The following is a 23066-nucleotide window of genomic DNA, read 5'->3' as shown; positions in this document are numbered from 1 at the left end:
CAACCCTGATATTCTATGATTCAGTTTGTTCCTCCTGCCAAGCATCTGGAAAGCCCCCTTCTGGAGCTAGCCTGAGCTAGGCCATAGCAAGGAAAGAACACTGTCAGAGCCTGCGAAGTGGCTTTCTGTTGTGTGCTGCTGATTTGGGGCCATATGCACCCTCCCCTGTGTCCGATTGCCCAGAAAGGGAGCACTGAGCTGCCTGCAACAAGGCCTGGGCTGGGCCACCACTGGACCAGGTAACCTTTGGTCCTGAGTCACAACGTTCACTAGAACAGGATTCCATCCATGTTCAGGGACTTGCCCATCAGCACTTGTCCCCAGCCCTCCCCTGCACCAGCCTGTGTCCCTGCAGTGCTGCTCCCCTGACTAATCCCCAGGGCCTAAAAATCCTCCAAGGAGCAGTCACTGATACTCCAGGCACCAGGAAGAGAAGACTCCTACAGCTGTCCTGAGAAGGGATGGTGGCCTCTGGAGTAGATGTTCCCCAGACTCTGCCTCCTCTCCCTTCAGCTACTGCCCATGGCCATGCAACAGATAGGATATTATAGTACCACTTGGGCATCTCTCAGTGCAACTGATTCCCCTCCACATCACAGAGGGAAGCAAACAATATGTAGCCTGTGTTATAGGTTCCCCTGGGGTGCCACCTGGAATTGGGGTCCATTGAGCCCCCTGACCCACCAGCCTGGGCTCCCTCTCACACTGTGCTGCTGTGTCAAGCTGCAAAGCCCTCCAGCCTGTACTTTCACCAGCATTCACACAGGTAGGGACACACCCAGCTGCAGTGATACACAGGCTCTCTAACCACCAGCTTCCCAGCCTAGGACCCCAGAGCAGTTCTTGCCCTGGTCAAATCTAGCCGGTATATTGGTTTAATGCCTGATCCACCTCTCCCTCAATGTGAAGAGAACAATGCACACTTGTGGTAACCAAGCAGAGATTTTCTCCAAGCACTCCAAAACTCACTGCTTTGGATTAAAACATAAAACAAGTTTATTAACTACAAAGATAGATTTTAAGTGATGGCGAACAGATCAAAGCAGATTACCTAGCAAACAAAAAAAATGCAAACTAAGCTTAATATACTAAATAGATTGGATATGAATTAGCAGATTCTCACCCTGAAAAATGATACAAGCAGACTGCAGATTCTTAAGGGGCAAGCTGCACTTGCTTTACAGTTTGGAATCCCCAGGTCTTTCATACACAGGCTAAGAATCCCTTTAGCCTGGGTCCAGCATTTCCCCCAGTTCACTCTTTGTTCCTCAGGTGTTTCCAGGAGTCTTCTTTTGTGGGGAGTGAACACCACCAGAGGATGTTACTCCCTGCCTTATATAGCTTTAGCATATGGTGGGAACCCTTTGTTTCAAAACTTGATTCCCAGACCGGTTTGTGGAAAAATACTGACATCCCAAGATGGAGTCCAGAATCATGTGGTCTGGTCACATGTCCTTGTAGAGTCATAGAAGCCATTACTTACAGGCTGTCTGGAGTGTTCTCAGGAAGGCTCACTAGGTGGGAAATAAGCTTCTCCTAAGGCCTATTGTTTTTCCTAATGGCCCGTTTTCCTGAATAGGCCCTTCCCAACCAGCTATCTAGACTGAAAGCATTTTGTATAGTGGGTGTTACCCATGTGTAACTACATTTGAAGTACAGATACATAGTATTTATAACTTCAGATACAAAAAATGATACATGCACACGAATAGGATAATCATATTCAGCAAGTCATAACTCTTCCAATGACATCTCACATGACCTGTACTGCATAAAATGCATCATAATTATGCTTAACCATATCATATCATCACTATGAAGAATATGGTGCAGTGTCACAGCCTGTAGTCTAGCAGAGACAGAATGGGAGCCTCTGGAGAGCGTGCCTCAAACTTCATAAGTCACAAATGAAATAGCCTAAGGAGCTATCGTGTACCCTTCTCTTGGGGGCTGTTAATCCAGGTCCCACTGTCTGGTGCAGGAGGAGCCTGTAGTCTGGAGAGGCCCTAGGTCAGTTGGGTGCAGGAGTGGCTGAAGATCAGGAATAAGGAGCCATGTGAGCATGAGGGGGAGATCACACAGGTCAAAGGATCAGGTATGTGGGCATGTTTGAATGTTCAGACTGCAAGATCTAACTGCAGTTGAGAGAGAGAGAGAGATCATTTTTATAGCTCTATTGAGAGGTATTCGTCCATCAAATTATTCTCTCCTTTTGAATTAATATCCGTCCTGTTCTACACTACAGATGCATTCCAGTGTAGCTATCCCAGCAGCACCCCCTAGTGTAGACACACTGTATTCCAACAGAAGGGGTTTTTCTGCAGGTGTAGTAACACCAGCTTCCTGAATGACATTAGCCATGCCAGAAGCACTTTGCTGTTGGCATAGCTGCATCTGCACTTGGGGTTTGCCGGCATAGCTCTGGTGGCTAGGGAGGTTTTTTTTTTTACCCCCCTGTCTGACAGATGGATATGCCAGCAAAATTTTCTAGTGCAGACCTAGCCTCCCTCTAAAAACCTCAAGACCATCATTCTCCTCCTAGTCATCATCTCCCAGCACTCCAGCAAGGATAGCAGGGAACTAGTTAGACACTTTAGGCCAAATTATGGTCTTAATGACACCCCCTGTGCAGCGTCAGTTCAGCCATACAAGAATATTGGGCAATGTATGGCCTTGTGGGTTTTGAACACATCAGGTCAGATCAGTGAGCATCAAATGCAGTGAAGACCTAGGACATTCAGAGGCTGCCTGCCTTCTTTGGGTGTCCATCGGACCAGGCCAAAGCAGCTCTCACTCTCCACCAGGTGGGATTCATCTCCACGAAGGGGGTGATTTCCATGTGATCTCAGTGCTGGATGAATGAGGAGTGGGGCCCCCAGCACATCTGTCATGCAGGGTTAAGCAGATTAATAAGGGAGACCTGTAAATCAGCTAATGTGAATCCGGGAGATATTTATGGCCTTGTTTCACTTCTCAAAGGGATTAAGTGTTGGGCAATTTATTTCCCTCCCATCCCCCCCGGCAATGATTAACCAAGAGCAAAAGGCCCTGAGCTAAGCTCAGAGCCAAGGAGGATTTAAAGAGACTGGACAGCAGATCAGACCCAAAGAGCTCCTAGAAAAGATACTATTTTCCAGACCATTTTGGAGCTGGATGGTCCAGACCACATGGTACAAAGTTGCCAGTGATGGTGAACTACCAAAGCTCTGGCAGATCAATATTGAGAAGGCCCCAAAAGGCTGGAATGATTTCTTAAGCTTTTCAGGTGTGTTCTTTATTGGCCTGGGAACCATTTTGCATCAGGGTGTAATGATGTACTGGAGGTGTAGTGTCACTCTGCTGACTCAGGCTGGCAACCAGACTCTAGCTCCAGTGCAGATGTATAAGGTTGAGTCTCTCCAGGGCAAGCAAGAGCTAAGGAGAAGGACAGGAGACAGCTCTGGAAGCATCTCAGACCCAAGTCTGACTTAAAGCCTTGTCACTGTTAGGATTAATGCCAAGTCCCATGACAGGGATATGGACGTGGACATGGTGTGCTGAGGGAAATGGGGGAGGGACTTGACCCTCTGTGTGCCATCCTGCATAGCCAGTAGGAGGCCTGGAGCAAATGCAGGGCTCTTCAGCTGGACTTTGCAGGCTGAATCGATAAAACTCAGGCACATCCTGCAGATTTCAAGGTGTTGACCCCCATTCCTCCCGAGTCCCACTTGGTTGCTTGGATAACACTTGCTCCCATTGACACGATCTGCTGTGCTGGGGCTAAAAGAGCTCCCATGGCAGAGGCCTGTAAAGGTAAACCAGGAATGTATACATAGAATATCAGGGTTGGAAGGGACCTCAGGAGGTCATCTAGTCCAACCCCCTGCTCAAAACAGGACCAATCCCCCACTAAATCATCCCAGCCAGGGCTTTGTCAAGCCTGACCTTAAAAACTTCTAAGGAAGGAGATTCCACCACCTCCCTAGGTAACCCATTCCAGTGCTTCACCACCCTCCTAGTGAAAAAGTTTTTCCTAATATCCAACCTAAACCTCCTTCACTGCAACTTGAGACCATTACTCCTCGTTCAGTCATCTGCTACCACTGAGAACAGTCTAGATCCATCCTCTTGGGAACCCCCTTTCAGGTAGTTGAAAGCAGCTATCAAACCCTGCCCCCATTCTTCTCTTCTGCAGACTAAACAATCCCAGTTCCCTCAGCCTCTCCTCATAAGTCATGTGTTCCAGACCCTAATCATTTGTTGCCCTCTGCTGCACGTTTACCAATTTTTCCACATCTTTCTTGTAGTGTGGGGCCCAAAACTGGACACAGTACTCCAGATGAGGCTTCACCAATGTCGAATAGAGGGGAACAATCACGTCCCTCGATCTGCTAGCAATGCCCCTACTTATATATCCCAAAATGCAACTGGCCTTCTTGGCAACAATGGCCCACTGTTGACTCATATGCAGCTTCTCGTCCACTGTAACCCCTAGGTCCTTTTCTGCAGAACTGCTGCCTAGCCATTTGGTCCCTAGTTAGTAGCGGTGCATGGGATTCTTCTGTCCCAAGTGCAGGACTCTGCACTTGTCCTTGAACCTCAGATTTCTTTTGGCCCAATCTTCTAATTTGTCTACGTCCCTCTGTATCCTATCTACCTCTCCTCCCAGTTTAGTGTCATCCGCAAACTTGCTGAGGGTGCAATCCACACCATCCTCCAGATCATTAATGAAGATATTGAACAAGACTGGCCACAGGACCAACCCTTGGGACACTCCACTTGATACTGGCTGACGACTAGACATGGAGCCATTGATCACCACCCGTTGAGCCCGACAATCTAGCCAGCTTTATATCCACCTTATCCATTCATCCAGCCCATACTTCTTTGATCTGTGGCAAGAATACTGTGGGAGACAGTGTCAAAAGCTTTGCTAAATTCAAGGAACATGGCCACTGCTTTGCCCTCATCCACAGAGCCAGTCCTCGTCATAGAAGGCAATTAGATTAGTCAGGCATGACTTGCCCTTGGTGAATCCCTGCTGACTGCTCCTGATCACTTTCCTCTCCTCGAAGTGCTTCAGAATTGATTCCTTGAGGACCTGCTCCATGATTTTTCCAGGGTCTGAGGTGAGGCTGACTGGCCTGTAGTTCCCAGGATCCTCCTTCTTCCCTTTTTTAAAGATGGGCACTACATCAGCCTTTCCAGTCATCTGGGACCTCCCCCAATCGCCATGAGTTTTCAAAGATAATGGCCAATGACTGCAATCACATCCGCCAACTCCTTTAGCACTCTCGGGTGCAGCACATCGGGCCCCATGGACTTCTGCTCATCCAGCTTTTCTGAATAGTCCCAAACCACTTCTTTCTTCACAGAGGGCTGGTCACCTCCTCCCCATGCTGTGCTGCCCAGTGCAGCAGTCTGGGAGCTGACCTTGTTCGTGAAGACAGAGGCAAAACAGTACATTAGCTTTTTCCACATCCTCTGTCACTAGGTTGCCTCCCTCATTCAGTAAGGGGCCCACACTTTCCTTGATTTTCTTCTTGTTGCTAACATACCTGAAGAAACCCTTCTTGTTACTCTTAACATCTCTTGCTAGCTGCAACTCCAAGTGTTATTTGGCATTCCTAATTTCACTCCTGCAAGCCCAAGCAATATTTTTATACTCTTCCCTGGTCATTTGTCCAGTCTTCCACTTCTTGTAAGCTTTTTTTGTGTTCAAGATCCACAAGGATTTCACTGTGAAGCCAAGCTGGTCGCCTGCCATATTTACTGTTCTTTCTACACATCGGGATGGTTTGTCCCTGTAACCTCAATAAGGATTCTTTAAAATACAGCCAGCTCTCCTGGACTCCTTTCCCTGTCATGTTTATTCTCCCAGGGGATCCTGTCCCTCAGTTCCCTGAGGGAGTCAAAGTCTGCTTTTCTGAAGTCCAGGGTCTGTATTCTGCTGCTCTTTCTTCCCTGTGTCAGGATCCTGAACTCAACCATCTCATGGTCACTGCCTCCCAAGTTCCCATCCACTTTTGCTTCCCCTACTAATTCTTCCTGGTTTGTGAGCAGCAGGTCAAGAAGAGCTCTGCCCCTAGTTGGTTCCTCCAGCACTTGCATCAGGAAATTGTCCCCTACACTTTCCAAAAATTTCCTGGATTGTCTGTGCACTGTTCTCTTGCTCTCCCAGCAGATATCAGGGTGATTGAAGTCTCCCATGAGAACCAGGGCCTGTGATCTAGTAACTTCCATTAGTTGCATGAAGAAAGCCTTGTCCGCCTCATCCCCCTGGTCTGGTGGTCTATAGCAGACTCCCACCACGACATCACCCTTGTTGCTCACACTTCTATACTTAATCCAGAGACTCAGGTTTTTCTGCAGTTTCATACTGGAGCTCTGAGCAGTCATACTGCTCTCTTACATACAGTGCAACTCCCCCACCTTTTCTGCCCTGCCTGTCCTTCCGGAACAGTTTATATCCACCCATGACAGTACTTCAGTCATGTGAGTTATCCCGCCAAGTCTGTTATTCCAATCACATTATAATTCCTTGACTGTGCCAGGACTTCCAGTTCTCCCTGCTTGTTTCCCAGGTTTCTTGCATTTGTGTATAGGCACTTGAGAGAACTTGCTGTTTGTCCCGCTTTCTTAGTATGAGGCAGTAGCCCTCCCCCTCACACTCTCCTGCTCGTGTTTCCTCCCGGTATCCCACGTCCCCACTTACCTCAGGGCTTTGGTCTCCTTCCCCCGGTGAACCTAGTTTAAAGCCCTCCTCACTAGGTTAGCCAGCCTGCTCGCAAAGATTCTCTACCCTCTCTTCGTTAGGTGGAGCCCGTCTCTACCTAGCACTCCTTCTTGGAAGACCATCCCTTGGTCAAAGAGTCCAAAGCCTTCTCTCTGACACCACCTGCGTAGCCATTCGTTGACTTCCATGATTCGATAGTCTCTACCCAGGCCTTTTCCTTCTACGGGAAGGATGGATGAGACCACCACTTGCGCCTCAAACTCCTTTGTCCTTCTTCCCAGAGCCACATAGTCCGCAGTGATCTGCTCAAGGTATTCAGCACTCCACTCAAGCTCCATCTTCTAGAGGGAATCAACAATCTGCCTAGGCCCTGCTTCCTCAAACAGTTCAGTCACAGTCCAATGCCAGATGGTCACAGGATCCTTCCCCCCCCCCCCCCCCCAAGTGCTGAGTGGAGGAAGATGCAATATTTAAAGGGGATCATTTTGCATTAAAGATCCCATTGATCAGGCATCACTTCCACCAGGACTATGGAGTGTGGGGGCAGGGTACAGATTTCATGAGAATCTCTGTTAGAGAGGAAAGAGCAGCAGCAGATGCTGAGGACAAGGCAGAATAGCAGAGGTCGGGTGTGGAGAGAGGAGTGACAGAAGGGAGCTGTAATAGCTACTGCCATGGGGTCCCTGGGGTGCAACCTGGGGGGGACCACTGTGCTGCCTTAACTCACTAATCTGGGTTGTCTCTCAAGGCCTTACTGGTAACAAGCAGCAAACCCCTCCAAGGGCCGTTACCGCTCAGTATAACCGCCTGTGGAGCCCTATACCCAGCCAGATTGCATGATCTGCTTCCAGAGCCACTCCTGAATCACACACAGCAGGACACCAGCCAGATTTTTGCACCTCAGGAATACGCCACCTTGGACTGCTCAGGACCCCTTCTTGAGCAGTGCAAGTTTATTAATTGGTTCACCACTTCATCAATGGAAAGTGGACATACACCAGCCTTTGTAACCTGAGCAGATTTACCAAGCACTTCAGTCAAACCCACTGGTAAGGATAAACATAATAAGTTTATTGATTATAAAAAGATAGATTTTAAGTGCTTATAAGTGATAGGAAAAAAAATCAGAGTATTTACCAAAAGAAAATACTAGATAAGCATGCAGTCTAAATCCTCAACCTCATTAGACTAAGCAATATCTGGACTAAGCAGTTTCTCACCCCACTGAATACTGCAAGTTGGTTACAGTCTTTCATATGCAGGCTCTCCCTGTCAGCCTGGGGACCAGTCTCCCCAGCTCCAGCATTCTCGTTATCTTCAGCATAGGTGGGGGAAGAGACAGGACAGACAATGTGGCCTCTGTGCTCTCTATTTTAGATCCTCTTTCCACATGCTTGGAGAACACAAGTCCAGGCATGTCTGGTAGGCATTCCTGAGTCAACAGGCAAGGTTGAGCAATCCCCCTGGTGTGGCCTTATGCAAATGAGTCATTGAATTGTAACTCGCTTGCTGGACAATTGGTTGTTCGATACCTGCCCAGGTGTTGGTTAGCTCTCTTGTTGTTGTTTCTGAGGAGCTAATATCTGGGCAATTCCCCAATTTACAACATATTTTAGTGACAATCTTACAACATAATCTCATAACTTCATATGCACTAATGATATACATATTTAGATAGAACAATGGCTTTCAGCAGATCATAGCCTTTCCCACAATACCTTATATGGCATGCTTTATATGAAGTATCACACATATACATGATGAATCTAGGGGTTACAGGGTGCTCCCCTGAGGTACAGGTCCCCTGTTACAGCCACTACGCAAAATTGTTTTTACTGGGGGAAGAGTGTTTTTGTACATTATGACACAGCACTAAGCCTCAGCATATCAGGCTTCCTGACAGATCTTGGGCAGGTCACTTTGCCTCAGTTTTGCCATCTGCAAAATGAGGAAATGTAATCAACTCTCAGAAGGGTTGAGTGAGGTTATATTCATGAATGGTTGGGAAGCATTTTGAGCTCAACAGATGGAATACGCTAAGAGAAGGACAAAGTATTATCTGGCTCAGCCCTCATATTAAGCCTTATATATGGCTTATAAAGGGTTAATAATCAATAGGGGATTATAACAGTTGATTAAGCAGTTATTAAGAGTCCCACAGGTCAATAGACTGTTTATAATTGTTTAATTTAGCATGCCTTCTGCCCTTGTGCTAGACTCAGCTATGTGTTATAACCATTCATAACACATCGTGCTCATGTCTGTAACATGTTTATAACATCCATTCATCATTTATTACCCTTTGTAAGCTAGCTATCAATGAAACCTGCATCTAAAGTGTGGACACTATATGTAGTGATGAGCTGCCAAAATCTTAACAACCGGTTCCCTCCTCACCCCACGAAGGGGTTGTAGCCCATCCCTGCCCCCCCGGGACTCCTGTCCCATCCAACACCCTGTGTTCCTTGACACCCCACCCCAGGACCCCTGCCCCATCCACCCCCCTCCCCTGTCTGCCCCCAGAACCAGGCAGGAGGGTCTCGTGGGCCACTGTAGTGTGTGCCCACCCTGCCCCTAAGAGCCAGAGGGACCTGCCGGGGGGCAAGGTGGGGAGTCCCGGCGTTGCTTACCTTGGGCAGCTCCCAGGAAGCATCTGGCAGGTCCCTCTAGCTCCTTGGGGTGGGGTAGTGTAGCTGGGGGGGAGCAGCCGCTCCCCCCACTGATCACATCAAAAGTGGCGCCTTAGGCACTGACTCCGTGGGTGATCTGGGGCTGGAGCACCCATGGGGAAAATTTGGTGGGTGCAAAGCACCCACCAGCAGCTCCCTACCCCACCCCGACCCGCACCTAGCCCCAGCTCACCTCCGCTCCACCTCTGCTGCCTCCTCCTCTGCACGCACCGCCCCGCTCTGCTCCTCTGCCTCCCCGCCCCCAGCTTCCCGCAAATCAGGTGTTCACGCAGGAAGCCTGGGAGGGCTTTGCACTCAAGCCCAGGGAGGCGGAGATGAGCTGGGACGGGGAGCGGTTCCCCTGCGCCCCACCCCCGGGTTACCTGCTGCGGCACGGGTGGCCCTCCTCACACCCCCCCGCCAGGTCTGAGCACGAACAGCTGATTTGCGGGAAGCCAGGGGGGGTCGGAGAAGCAGAGCAGGGTGACATGTTCAGGGGAGGAGGCGGAGCGGAGATGAGCTGGGGCCAGGCGGGGAGCTGCCAGTGGGTGCTCTGCACCCACCAAATTTTCCCCATGGGTGCTCCAGCCCCAGAGCACCCACAGAGTCAGCGCCTAAGGCGCTACTTTTGACCAGTTGTTAAATTTAGAAGCCATTTTAGAACCGGTTGTCCCTCGTGAGGGACAACCGGTTCTAAAGAGGCTTCTAAATTTAACAACTGGTTCCAGCAAACTGGTGCAAACTGGCTCCAGCTCACCACTGACTATATGTTGTATTCTCTGTAGCAAACCAGACCACAACTGGGGTTGCATCCTGGAGCCCTGCCTTTGCTCTCTTGTTTTCTAGTGGTATCGGAATAACCCCTCAAGGGAATGGAATGTATCAAGCCAAATTCCTCCTTGGTGCATGTGACAGGGTGGGGGTCCCCAAGCACCCATTTCTTTGGGGTAGGATGCTCAATGGACTTCCACTGATAAGACTGTCCTTCTTTGAAGGACATTAAGGCCTAAGGGTCGTAGTCAGTGGCAAATCTCTGGTTTGTGGGGTAGGCGAGCCTAGCGGCCAGAGTCAATGAGGAGTCCACCAGGCCGCAGGGTAGGCAGGCCTAGCAGCTAGAGTCAATGAGGAGTCCCTGATTCACAGGGCAGTGGGGCCATCCCCTGGGGGAGGGTGGCAGCCTAGGGTAGGGGGACCCAGACCCTCCCTACTCCACTGGGAGTCAGCCCAAGGCCCTATTAGTGGCAGAGGGTTCTGCCACTGAGGTCATCAGGGATCCAACCGCAAAACACTGCCTATGTCCCCCCCAGGCTAGTCCCCCCAGGCTACTTCCTACCGTGGTTCTGGTGGCAGTAGTTGAGGCACCTTCAGGTTGCTTGGCTGGGGCTGTTCCCGGTGTCTCCGCCTCCTTCTGTGTATCAGCGGGTGTCTAGGCATCGGCTGGGGCCTCAGCACTTTGGGCTTCCATAAAGTGAGTTGATAGCTACTCCCTGGCAAAAGCCTGTAAGCTATGTCCTTCCACTCTGGAGGTCAGCCCCAACTGAACTGGGCTTCCTGCCTTTATAGAGCCATTGCACCTGGAGCATGCCCAGTAGGGCCATGGGGGCATGGTTTCCTTAGCCACCAAGGAAGAATTAACCCCTTCCTGTCCAGTGCGGGGTGAGTACACCCCATCACAGTGCAACTCCCCTGAAATCATAGATTCCTAAATTTGGAAGGGACCGTGGTGATCATCTACTCTCACCTAAGAATGTGGGGGCCTTTCACTTTTGCAGACCAAGACATAAGAAGATACAAGGGCTAGGAGTCAAAGTTAAACAAATTAAACTTTGAAATAAGGTGAATTTTCTTCGAGACAGAATCTTTAAGCACAGGAGCACCTTACAGGGATGGTGATGAACTCACCGTGGCTTGGAGTCTTTAGAACAAGATTAGATCTCTTTCTAGCAGACATGCTTTAATCCAGCTTCTGGGAGAAATTCTACAACCTATGTCCTTGGGGGGTGGGGGACAGGCAGGGCTGGCTCTAGATTTTTTTTGCTGCCCCAACCTCCGAGAGCACAACTGCCCAAGCGAAAAAAAAAAGCGGAATGCCGCCCCTGGAATTGTACCGCCCCAAGCACATGCTTGCTTTGCTGGTGCCAAGAGCCGGTCCTGGGGACAGGTCATACTAGCTCATCATAGTGGTGTCTTTGGCCTTAGCCTATGAATCCATATCACAGGCCAAAGAACCACACCTAATAATTTCTGCATCAAGCCCATCACTTCTGTTTGAGCTAGAGGCTCTCTTCTAGGAAGGATCCACTCTTGACTTAAAGACTGCAAGTGATGGAAAATCTACCACACCCCCAAGTGAACTGGTCTGATGGCTAATTACTATCACCCTTAAAACATGGTGCCTTATATCTGACTTTGTCTGCTTCAGCTTCTAAACCTTAGCTCTCATTACTCCTTTTTCATAGAATATCAGGGTTGAAAGGGACCTCAGGAGGTCATCTAGTCCAACCCCCTGCTCAAAGCAGGACCAATCCCCAGTTTTTGCCCCAGATCCCTAAATGGCCCCCTCAAGGATTGAACTCACAACTCCAATGCTCAAACCACTGAGCTATCCCTCCCCCTGCTAAATTAAAAATCTCTTCCCACATAGGCATTTGTAGAACATGATCAAATCACTACTCTAGCATCAGCAATTGGTCTCTCACTGTAAGACAGGTTTCCCAGAGCTCAAATGATTCTTGTAGTTCTTTTCTGAACTGTCCTTTCAATAAACTACATAAACAAGTGTTTGCATCAGGGATGAATTTGACCTCATCCTGTCCACTTTTGCAGGGCCTGTAATTCTGTCCACAGCTTTCCAAGTGATGACCACATCCTGGGCCAAACACAGGGCTGTGAACGTTACCAGATTAATGGTGGGAGAGCTGGGTGTGAACAGAAACCATCTATGAGGAAGGAAACAAAAATACATGGCAGATTCGTGGGGGTGCTCAAATACAACATACCCTTTCCATTTCCATGTATGATGGGCTTTTGACATGATTTTACCACCTTCTGCTCCACATTATTCCTCTTCTTTTTAAGGATGGAAATTGCCCCCTCTTTTTGTCCAGGGCAGTTAAATGAAATTAGGGCATTGTCCCTTACCTAGAGGCACTTGCTGAGCAGACAATAGGAGCTGATGCATTTCATGGCAGTGAATAGCACCATCAGATATGGCTCTCTGAAGTGCTTTGCATTACAGCCCTAATCCCCAGTTAATATCACCCAGCACGTGTCTGCCTGAAGGCTAGTTATTACCGAGTCACAATTTTCAGGCATCCTGTGCTGATTCCCTATTGAAGCGTCACTTTGGAGAGAGGCTCCCAGGCAAGGGCAGTGAGAAGGGGCTAAGAGGTCAGAACTCAAACCAGAGTGAGACGCTGCTTCTTGGGGGAAAGTGGGGACTTATTTTCTTGGACACAGATCCACAGAGATGGCCGAGGAGAGAGACGTGGGAGCAGCAGCATTCAGGGGATGGCTCATGGCTGTTTCAAGCAGGATCTCACAGACGGGGATGTGGGGACACATATAGAACCTGCTCCATGGCATCAGATACTGGGTTAATGCACTGCCCTGAGCAGCTCTGCAGCAGGTATCTGCCCTCATGTTACCAGCTTCAGTGATCTGGCCTCTCCTGAAGACGGCCCACTCCTGCAGCCCTGCCTTCAGCAAAACCACTCCTATGAGAGAGGCCCGCAGGATCAGACCCTTGGCACCTACACCGCAAGAGAACACCATGATAGCCTGGCACTGAGGGAGACCTGCTGCCCTTGGGGGAAAAGAGGAGCCTGGGGAGTTGCACAGGTGCCCTAAGATCCTAAGGATTTCTCTGTGGATGTCAGAACATGGGGATGACTGAGGTTGGAGAGCCGTGCCCTGTGCTGCCCAGCTAGCCTAGTAACTTTACACATGGGAGGGTACAGTTCATCCTGCAGCTGATGGTGTGCTATGGAATGAAAGGTGACATGTAAACTCAATCATTCTTATTGTTCAACACTGAACCAGGGCTCCCATGATCCTCGTTGCTTCTTAATGATACTGCACTCTTTATGTATTCAGCATGGCACTGCTAGATGTACAGTACTAATCATACCTAGCTCTTGTAATATTTTTAATCAGTAGATCTCATCATCTTTTCAAATGTAGTCAGTATCATTATCCTCATTTTACAAGTGGGGAAATTGAGGCATAGAGTGGCAAAGTGACTTGCTCAAGGTCACCCAGCAGGCAAGGAGCAGAGCTGACAATAGAAGCCAGGTATGAGTCCCAGACCATAGCTCTATCCACTAGGCCACACTGCAGTACTAGCCCCTGTCAGTGGTGTCTTGACAGTATCTGTGGCTCTTACTCTAGAATGCTGGAGTCAGGTGCCTTGGCTGCTCTAGGGGTTCAGGATCAGAGAAGAAGTAAAGCGGGAGGGCCAGATTCTCTGTGGCTGGTGTCAATGGATGAAATTCCACTGAAGTCAGTGGAGCTGCACCCATTTACCCCAGCTGAGGATCTGTCCTGGAGAACTTACTGGCTAGGCGGGGTGGGGGAACCATAGGGAAGAATGAGCAATGCCTTGTCCTCCATAAACATCAGTGAGGAAATCATGGCAGTTTTATCACTGACTTCAGTGGATTTAACCCCAAAAGTTTTACTCTCTTTGGGCCATTCAGGGGCATGTGAGCAATGTGTTGGGTCGTTTTCAGTCCAACTTCCAGGCACCCATATTACAAACACTCTGCGACAGTTGGTCCCCTTGTTGACAGTATCCACAGAAGGGTAGAAGAGAACAGTCCATGGAGATTGAATTCTCCTTTGAGTTCAGGCGAGGCCCCTCCAGGAGACACATATGCAGGATGGTACAGTTTGTGCTGTGCAGTAGTTGAATAGAAAGCTGGCTAGATCGTCGGGCTCAATGGGTACTGATCAACGGCTTGATGTCTAGTTGGCAGCTGGTATCAAGCGGAGTGCCCCAGGGGTCGGTCCTGGGGCCAGTTTTGTTCAACATCTTCATTCTGATCTGGATGACTGGATGGATTGCACCCTCAGCAAGTTTGCAGATGACACTAAGCTGCGGGGAGAGGTAGATACGTTGCAGGGTAGGAATAGAGTCCAGAGTGACCTAGAGAAATTAGAGGATTGGGGCAAAAGAAATCTGATGAGGTTCAACAAGGACAAGTGCAGAGTCCTGCACTTAGGACGGAAGAATCCCATGCGCTGCTACAGGCTGGGGACTGACTGGCTAAGCGGCAGTTCTGCAGAAAAGGACCTGGGGATTACAGTGTAAGAGAAGCTGTATATGAGTCAACAGTGTGCCCTTGTTGCCAAGAAGTCTAATGGCATATTGGGCTGCATTAGTAGGAGCGTTGCCAGCAGATCAAGGGAAGTGATTTTTCCCTTCTATTCAGCACTGGTGAGGCCACATCTGGAGTACTGTGGGCCCCCACTACAGAAAGGATGTGAACAAATTGGAGAGAGTCCAGCGGAGAGCAACAAAAATTATTAGGGGGCCGGGACACATGACTTATGAGGAGAGGCTGAGGGAACTAGGCTTATTTAGTCTGCAGAAGAGAAGGGTGAGGGGGGATTTGATAGCAGCCTTCAACTACCTGAAAGGGGGTTCGAAAGAGGAGGGAGCTAGGTTGTTCTCAGTGGTGGCAGATGACACAACAAAGAGCAATGGTCTCAAGTTGCAGTGGTGGAGATCTAGGTTGGGTATTAGAAAAAACTATTTCACTAGGAGGGTGGTGAAGCACTGGAATGGGTTACCTAGGGAAGTGGTGGAATCTCCATCCTGAGAGGTTTTTAAGGCCCAACTTGACAAAGCCCTGGCTGGGATGATTTAGTTGGGGTTGGTCCTGCTTTGAGCAGGGGGTTGGACTAGATGACCTTCTGAGGTCTCTTCCAACCCTAATCTCCTATGATTCTATGAATAGCTTCAACCTCCAGGTACCTCCCGACAGCCTGACCCCCAAAGACACACAATGGGTTTGACCCTGCTGGAGCAGCTGAGCCCTCAACACCAGACAAATTCATTGGAGGAGCAATTGGTTCTATCAGCTGCTCAGGATCAAGCCCATAATAAAGGCTCCTTCCAGGTGTTGCCCTGTACAGTGCCAGTGCCAGGCAGATATGACTGCAGGTCCATTGAAGGCTCTGGGGCATTGCTAAACCGCATTGAATTAGGCTATGTCTACACTGTGCACTTTACAGTGGCACATCTGTGCCACACAGCAGTGCCGATGTAAAGTACACAGTGTAGCCGCTCTTTGTCAGCAGGAGAGAGGTCTCCTACTGACAAAATAAATCTACCCCCAATGGGGGTGGTAGCTTTGTCGACTGGAGAGCGTCTCCCACTGACAAAGCACTGTCCACACTGGCACTTTTCGTCGCTAAAACTTTTGTCTGTCAGGGATGTGTTTTTTTCACACCCCTGAGCAACAAAAGTTTTAACAAGGAAAGTGCAGTGTAGACATAGCCTTAGTCGCTTAATAGTTAATAAATCCTGGCTTTACTAGTAACTTTGTGAGCCAAGACGACCTTTTCTAGTGCTAATTAACCAGCAAATAAGCCTTGTTGGTGTCTGTTGTTTTTCCATTTTAATTAACAAGCCCAAATTATTTTGAGCTGATTAGGAGAATCAGCCAAGCAGGGTGGATCAGCTGAGCAACAGCCACCCTCTCCACAGCTAGAAAGGGCTGAGGCTGGTTGGCATTGTGGAAGTAAATTGAATGGCTAAGGGGTGAGATGTCACACATTTTCAGTTCATTAGCTAGGGTAGCGCTTTGACATTAGTGCTGCTGAATGTGGCCATTTTATCGACTGATTCACACTCTCTGATTGAATGGAGGAGGAGAGTTTTGTCCGTAAATAAAGTCCATAAATAAGCAAACATTTAAAATATATGGACACAGAGCAATCAATAAATTGCCTGCAGTGTGTGGGGGTGGGGAGATCATTACATCAATGCCTGTAAATTAGAGATGGGAGGGAACAGTGAATTTTTATACCTCTTTGGGCAATGATTTCCCAAATGTTGGGGGAGCCAAATGCTTAGTGATCTCTTTGAAAGCATAGGCCTAAATTCTGAAATGCAGTTAACAACTTTTGAACATTAAGTCATTGAGATCCAGTGTAGAGGTCTCAAAATGGAGCTGGACCTTCGAGTAAATTACACTGGTGCTTTCCATACTGCCATATCGCCAGCTAGCCCGATGCTATTGCAAGTCTTGCATTAGTTGTTTTTTCTTAAAGCTTCAACTCCTGGAGTCATGTGATTGTTGGTTTTCCTTTTAAAAGAACATTTCTAGCAGAGAAAAGCTTGAAAATGTGACACCCCCCCTTAAAGGGTCTCACACAAGGATGATGATATTTAAGCCAGTCTCGTGACTCTTTAAGTCAGTCTCAAGGATTTTTTTTTTAGCCCAAACTCGTGATTTTTGAACGCTTGTGGCTGGCAAAACTGATGCTCTATAATGGCAAAGTGTTGTCAGGCCCTCCTGTATGGGGGTGGGGGGCAAGGTGTCCGAGTGTTTTAGTGTTTTAGACTCCTGCTGTGCCTCTCATCCTAAGAGATCAAAGCACCATGCAAGCACTAATCGGCAAGACACACCACTCCTGTGACTGGGAGCTCACAGAAGGGGAAATTGTGATACAGAGAGATTGAGTGTCTTGCCCAAGCTCATACTGCTGGTCAGTGACAGAGGTCCCTAACTCTCTGTCCCCTGTTCTGACCCTCTCTCTTCCATGCCAATGGTAATCCAGATTCTGATCTGTTAGTTACATTGGTGTAAATCCAGAGTTACTGTGAATTTACACAAGTAAAACAGAGATCAGAGTTTGGCCTACTGGATCTGAAAGTTTCACAGCTCAGAGTAAAGCCATCATGGCCCCAAGCCCACAGTTAGATATGTGTACATGAACTCTTGTACCTGCACAGAGCCACTGCAGGATCAGGGCCCAAGCCAGCATGTCAGCAGGCCAGGTTGTCAAACACCTGTTCACGGATGGATGGCCATTGACTCCAGGGAGGGGAAAGGCCTCCCAGGCTCAGATACTTCAGTGATGAGTCTACTTACGGCAGCGATTGAAATTATAGGTAAGTGAGAGAGATTCATTACTCAGTTAATAAATTATTCATTACGCAATTAATAAATTATATATAAATAATAAATAATTATAATAAATAAATTAAATAATAAAGGTGCCCTTGTGGCTAAAGCACAGGACTGGCAGTCAGTTGATCTGTGTTTCCCATTTCTGACTCTACCACTGATTCACTGAAGGTATGTCTACAGAGCAAAGATAAACCCACCACTGGCCCATGCCAGCTGACTCGGGCTGTTTCATTGCTGTGTAGACTTCTGGGCTCTGGCTAGATCCTGGGCTTTAGGACACTGCAGTGGGAAGGTTCCAGAGGTCAGGCTCCCTCCCAAGTCAGTTGGCATGGGCTAGCTGCGGGTATCTGGTTGCTATGTAGACATACCCTGCATGACCTTGGGCTGGTGACATATCTTCTCTGTGCCTTTGTTTCCTTATCTGCAAAATGGGGATAGTGCTTTCCTACCTCCCAGTGAAGTTTATTACTGTCTATAAAGTGCTTTGAGATCCTCATATGGAAGGCATTATGGAAGGGCAAAGTGTTATCATTAATATTCCAGAACTGGGAAGGCCGATTCTTAACACCAACATATGTAAACATGAAGTGATGAGTTTAATATATTAACTGTATGATTTAAACAGTAGCTAACATATCTTGGAAAGCTTTGAATCCCATATATGTTTCCTTTCCTCTCATTCTTAACTACAAGGCACACCTGGGGAAAAGCAGGACCTTCTAAGATGTCACCTGATCCTGCTGCTCGTTTCCCCCAGCCTTCTCCTCTGGTTGTTGTGACACAACAATCACAATCATGAGGTCTTAGTCCGAAGACCTTGCGTTCATCTGGAGAAAGAAGCAGCAGGACAGGACCTCCCAAGCAGTCCACATCCTTTGTTGATCCAAACCTCTCTAGTAATGAAGGAAGAGAGATCCTAGACTGTCAAAATCATTCAGCCAAATTGTTCTTCCATAGTTTTCTTTTTCACATTTCCTGCACAGGAGCAGGTGACCTTATACAGTGTAACAAATTGAAAGATTATCAGGAATGTGTTTGAATGCCCCTTATTGGATGGAATCAGAACTTATTAACTCCCTATCACTGCCCGCATTGGATGGAATCAGAACTTCTCAACTCCGTATCACTGCCCCTTATTAGATGGAATCAGAACTTCTTTGCTGCCAAAAGATTAACTGCTACAGAGCAAATGCATTTGTCTGTGGAGCCTTATTCCATGGCTGTGTGGGCATAGTAAAAACATCTCCTGTAAACCCTGGGTATTTGTTAGAGATGGCCCCAGACCAGAACCTGAGATCTAAATCTCCACCTCCACCCTCATTTGGGCATGGGGGAAGCTGTAACTGAGTGCACAGGTCCAAGACAAACCACTACAGTTTTATTTCCCAGCTCAGATCCAAAACCAAAAGGGCTTTATTTGTCATTTGGATGCAGCTCAAGATGGTGGAAATCTTTCAGAAGCATCTGATTTCATGAGATCTCCACCATTCAAGATGGCAGAATTCTTGAGAGACTTCTGCCAATTTGGAGCTGAAACTGAGATGTATGTGCTACTGAATCCAAACCTGAATTTCAACCCCAATCCCACCCTAAGCTTCATTCACATCTACACACCAGCTTCTCAGGCCCAGGCTAGGACTTATGAATCATGCAACAATTGCCTTTTGCCATCCTGATTTGAAACTCCCCAAAAGGGTGCAAGTCCCTTTTCCTTCTGGCATTGGCCATGAAGTCATGAGCCAGTCACTCTGTACCTTCCAGAATCTTATGGAATAAATAGTTTGTGGAGTGAGGGAGAAAAGTTAGCAGAGCGTCCATAATCAGTGCTGGTTCTGGCTGACATCATGCAAAAAGCCAGGAGACTTTTTTTCTCTATGGAGGGATGGGTTTTATTGTTACTATTCCTTTATAATTTTTGTCAGAGATCCATGTCTTTGAGACGAAGCCAATTTGTTTGCCAATAACAAATCTTTGAGCTCACCCAGTCAGAGGCGACAGGAAAGTCATTCTGGCAGCTTTCAAGTCACCCCAATGCTCTTAGACATTTCAAAAGAAATGGGAGGGATAGAAAGCAGCAGTGACATAAAAACTAGATGGGGGAATCGTGATCTTTGCTGGCTGGAATAGCTGCTTTCTGAGCCTTATCTTAACGGAACAGACAGGGGAGTAAGACACAGAGAAGCTAGTGTACTCTGCAGAGAGCTTGTCGGCTCAGGGAGTTTACCAGTGTAATCTGGAAGCTTTTATTTCCTTGTTAAATATGATATCAGCAAACGGCAGCTGGGACTGAAGCAGAATGATGATGGCAATCTGTGCTCCCCAAAATCACTGGCCAGATGCGGGCGGGGAGCATGGATACAGTGTCTCTATTAAATCGAACTCATCTCAGATTAAATGCTTTTCAATCCAATCCAATTAACTCTCAAACTGACTAGTAATGCTTTCGCTAATATACCCCCTTCAGCACATTTTTCCCCTTTCCTGTCACAGACTGCTGCTGAAATGTAATCAGGGCTGTAGATTACCATGTGTGGGAAATGAGAGTTCAAACCTGGTTTAATCAGATAAAAGGGTGGTTAATTGCAGCCTCAAACCAGCTGACACAGGGGGCTGAAGGAAAGGGGAGAGGGCAAGTGGCATGCAGTGTTTGTGTGTGGCTACGGATGGGCTCTGTGTTAGAACTGCTCAAAATGCCCATTCTTGCTCTTGAGAAATTTCAAATATTGTTCTGGGGTTTTTTTCTTTTCAAAATTTCCCACATTTTTTCTATGACAAAAGCCAAAATATTTTGGGTTTTTCCAAAAACTGTTTTTGATTTTAAAAAAATTCAGTTTTTGAAAACTGAATATTTTTGTCTTTCAGTTTTTCATGGAAAAAACAGAAAATTTCAACCAACATTAAAATTTTCTCTGAAAATGTTCATTTTGGTCAAAAAGTCACTTTTCGCCAGAGGAATATGTTGATGGAAAAGTGTTGACCAGCTCTGTTATCAATAGAGCCAGGGATCACATTACTCCTTCAGTGCGGGTTGGTTGGCTGATTGTTTCTCAGGTGCGGGGGGTGGGGAGAATAGACAAAATGGGACCCTGAAGAGCTACCTCTATCTCCATGTCTCCCCTCATCATCTGATCACCTCAAACTTCCTAATGATGTCATCCCATGAGAAGCACTGAAGTGTTATCATCCCCATATTCAGATTTTGCAGCCAGCCGGGCCCATTAGATCCTCTAGTCAGACCTCCTGGATAGCACAGGCCAGAGATCACATCCAGCTTCTCCTATACTGAACCCAAGAATTTGGGATTGGCTGAGCATCTCTTCCAGAAAGCCTTCCAGTCTTGATTTTGAAGACATCAAGAGATGGAGAATCCACACTGGACTAGGACTCAGGAGAGCTGAGTTGTGTTCCCGCTCTCTCACTGGGTGACCTTGCGCAAACCACGTCATCGCTCAGTGCTTCAGTTTCCCCATCTATAAAATGGGGATCTGATGCTGCCCTCCTTTGTAAAGTACTTTGAGAGCTACTGCTGAAAAGCACCATATGAGAGGTAGATATTATTACAGATGGGGAAACCGAGGCACACACAGAGATTGACTGTGCCGGTGACTCACAGTCCTGTCCTGCTCCAGACCTGTCTCCTTCTGCCCAAACTGAAATCTTGTCCTGTCTCACTGACATCTCCTCATAGAATCAAAGAATCATAGATTTTAAGGTCGGAAGGGACCATTATGATCAGCTAATCTGACCTCCTGCACAAACCCCAAACTTATGTCTGAGCTATTGAAGTCCTCAAATCGTGGTTTAAAGACTTCAAGGTTCTACTGAAAATACCTTGCCTGATGCATCCCAAGACCGCATTAGCTTTTTTCATGGCCATATCACATTGGCAGCTCATAGTCATCCTGTGATCAACCAACACTCCGAGGTCCTTCTCCTCCTCTGTTACTTCCAAATGATGTGTCCCCAGTTTATAACAGAAATTCTTGTTATTAATCCCTAAATGCATGGCCTTGCACTTTTCACTATTAAATTTCATCCTATTACTATTACAGTTTACAAGGTCATCCAGATCTTCCTGTATGATGTCCCGGTCCTTCTCTGTATTGGCAATACCTCCCAGCTTTGTGTCATCCGCAAACTTTATTTGCACATTCCCACTTTTTGAGCCAAGGTCGGTAATAAAAAGATTAAATAAGATTGATCCCAAAACAGATCCTTGAGGAATTCCACTAGTTACCTCCTTCCAGCCTGACAGTTCACCTTTCAGTGTGACCCGCTGTAGTCTCCCCTTTAACCAGTTCCTTATCCACCTTTCAATTTTCATATTGATCCCCATCTTTTCCAATTTAGCTAATAATTCTCCATGTGGCACGGTATCAAATGCCTTACTGAAATTGAGGTAAATTAGATCCACTGCGTTCCCTTTGTCTAAAAAATCTGTTACCTTCTCAAAGAAGGAGATCAGGTTGGTTTGACATGATCTACCTTTTGTAAAGCCATGTTGTATTTTGTCCCAATTACCATTGACCTCAATGTCCTTAACTACTTTCTCCTCATGGATGTCTGGTCACCAGCTCAAGCTCAGTATGCCTAAAACAGAGATCCTCCCCCTCAAGCCCTCCCTGCTACCTCCTTTCTTGAGCTCTGTGGACAACAACACCATCCTCCCTGTCATGCAGACCTGTAACCTGGGCGTCACCTTCAATCCGGACCTCTCTCGAGATCCTTACGTCCAGGTTGTGTCTAAATCTTGAGGATTCTTTTTGTATAACAGCTCTAAGATACGGCCTTTCCAGTTCATCCATGCAGCTAAAACTCTTGTCCAAGCTTTCATTGTTAGGGGGGCTTATTCCTTCACCCTCTCACCTCCCTGTCCTTCTCACATGAACAGAGAGCAACAATACCCGAAGTCCGAAGGTACAAACAATTTGATGTTTATTGGGGTGAACTTTTAGCAAGCAATGATTCCAGTTTCCTTCCTCAGTATCCCCCTCCCCAGCTCTGATGCCACAGAGCCTTGCCTGTGTCCCTGTTCCCATTCCCCGCACTTAGCAAAACACGATTCCAATTCCCCGCTCCTTACTTCCTGATTGACTGAAGACTATATAGTTAAACTTGAGTTCTGCTTAGCGATACTTTAACCAATCATTTTACTGAAATTTAATGAACCAATCCTAACATATTGTAACATGATTATCTAACCAATTATATTCCACCACCTTAATTGGTTTACACCCAACAAAATTAATTATACAGCAGACAGAAACAATCACAGAACCAGACAGAGATTATAGAGACAAATATTAGGGAAGTGGGGACTACAGTGATAGAACAACAAAGAAAGGAGGACAAGTTTCAGAGTGGTAGCTGTGTTAGTCTGTATCAGCAAAAAGAAAGAGGATACTTGTGGCACCTTAGAGACTAACAAATTTATTTGGGCATAAGCTTTTGCGGGCTAAAACCCACTTCATCAGATACATGCAGTGGAAAATACAGTAGGAAGATATATATATACAGAGATAATGGCAACCCCCATTTTTT

Source organism: Chelonia mydas, chromosome 10 (assembly GCF_015237465.2).
Source record: "Chelonia mydas isolate rCheMyd1 chromosome 10, rCheMyd1.pri.v2, whole genome shotgun sequence".
NCBI classification, from domain to species: domain Eukaryota; kingdom Metazoa; phylum Chordata; order Testudines; family Cheloniidae; genus Chelonia; species Chelonia mydas.
This window is presented reverse-complemented; position numbering follows the sequence as displayed.